The sequence below is a fragment of the Carassius gibelio genome, chromosome A2 (genome assembly GCF_023724105.1).
Source record: "Carassius gibelio isolate Cgi1373 ecotype wild population from Czech Republic chromosome A2, carGib1.2-hapl.c, whole genome shotgun sequence".
Lineage (NCBI taxonomy): Eukaryota > Metazoa > Chordata > Actinopteri > Cypriniformes > Cyprinidae > Carassius > Carassius gibelio.
The window spans coordinates 30,962,925-30,965,091 of record NC_068372.1 but is presented as its reverse complement, the minus strand read 5'-3'; positions in this window follow the sequence as shown (position 1 = coordinate 30,965,091).

Below are 2,167 nucleotides of genomic sequence, written 5' to 3'. Positions count from 1 at the left end.
TTAGAGCTGCTTTACAGTGGAATTGAAATGTTATTTTTATTTATATATTATATTGCTGCAATGTTATTATTATTAAATATCTTTGAAACAATGTGTAATAGAGATGAAGGTGACGTCATTTGACTTGATCTTAAGGTACAATTTACACCCTACTAACAATATTGTTTTTAGATACACAGCAATAGTTTGTAATGTACAGTAACATATATAAAGTACATATAAAAGTGTTACATTTATAATTATTATCCCCCGCTGATTCACTCACACATTTGAAAATGAAACATCACTTGGAGAGCGAAACATTATCCCATGCAGTGTCTTCACATGTATATATCAGAATTCTGCAAATGTAGCAGGTAATCCGTAAAATTCACATAATATTCACAGTATACACGCAGCATAATGCAATATAGCAGGACTTGCATGATAGTATGCCATTCTAAACACAGCTTCTGTACTGATTTCAGTGTGCTTGAGTTATATGTAGCAGATTCTGGTACATATAGTAGGTTATCTGGGTATTCCAAGCATACAGAAAGTATTTTTTTTTCTGTTCTGGACAACATTGGCTACGAGTGTCAACATATGGAGATTTTGTATCTGCAGATACATGAAGGAGGTCAAGATCTTATGGATATTAGGTCTAAAGTGGCTGGTTTTAGATGGCATACTGCTCAGAAATGACTTTATCATCAATCACAGAACTGGATAGACATCTCTTTCTGATGAATGTAAAGGAGATGGATCTTAGTGGACTCTCTTCTTTTTATGCCTCAGTATTCAATGCATGGCAGATTTTTATTGTTAAGGGAGAAGAATCTGAAACACCTATTGCACCTAGAAGAACCCTTCATCTTTAATTCTCACCTATCCAGTGTGATTTTGGAATCATAAACTGTGCGTACAAGCTTAATGAAAGCAGGAATATATACGATTTGTCATCTCAGGTCTAATGACCAATGGATTACTTTAGAAAAACTGGCCATAAAGACTGTTCTCTGTTCTGTTCAAAGTGCACAGAAATTGTTAAGTTGATATTCAAGAATCTTTTCCAGTTCTGCCACTAAAGGTTGTATTATCTGAGAATGTATTGTGTATGTATTGGCTGTGGATGTAGGACTTTGGCAGGAGGTTGAAGGAAGTTTGCTCTCGTTTACAATACCTGAATGTGTTATATTTCTTATATATATTAAGAAAACTCTTTATTGTTTCCGTGTATAAGTTCTCAACATAAGAGCATGAAAAATCTTACAGAGACTAAGTAGACTGTACAGTATATGTGTCTCTGGATCATCAGAAGCACAGGTGTATATTTGTAGCAATAGAAAACAATACATTGTATTAGTTACAATTATACATTTCTCTTTTATGCCAAAAATCATTAGGATATTAAGTAAAGATCATGTTCCATGAAGATATTTAGTAAATGTCCTACTGTAAATACCAAACTTAATTTTTGATTAGTAATATGCATTGCTAAAAAAAAAAAAATTTGAACAACTTTAAAGATGATTTTCTGAATATTTTTTTGCTCCCTCAGATTCCAGATTTTCAAATAGTTGTATCTCAGACAAATATTGTCCTCCGAACAAACCACACATCAATGGAGAGATCATTTATTCAGATTCAGATGATGCATACATCTCAATTTCAAAAAGTGTACCCTTAAGACTTTATGTTCCAGGGTCACAGATTTTAAGTGAGGCAACTCTACATAAGAAACCACACAATAGATAATCATGACAAATAGATGCAAGGTATGTTTGAATCCTTTGCAAACGGAAGAGTGTACTTTTTGTAGGGTTTCTGAAACAGTTTTTCATATTTTTTTATTGGTTGTTCAAGGTTAAAATAAATTATCGGAATGATGAGAGAATTTAGTAATAATTTTGGTTTTCTCTTTACAAATGGTCTGCTTATTTTTGGAGCAAATTATAGTGCATCAAACAGGAAGAAAATAGTGTTAATTTCATGACTGGTAAAACTAAAATGGAAATTTGTTTGACAAGAAGGAATAAAATGCTTCTTATTTGGACACTGTAAAAAAAAATTTTTTTGAAAAATTTTGGAAACTGACAATTAAATATTGACTCAACAAATTGCTTTCAAATAATTATCCCCAAACAAAAAGATGCATTGGGGTAATTTTAGCTTATGGTCTAAAGGT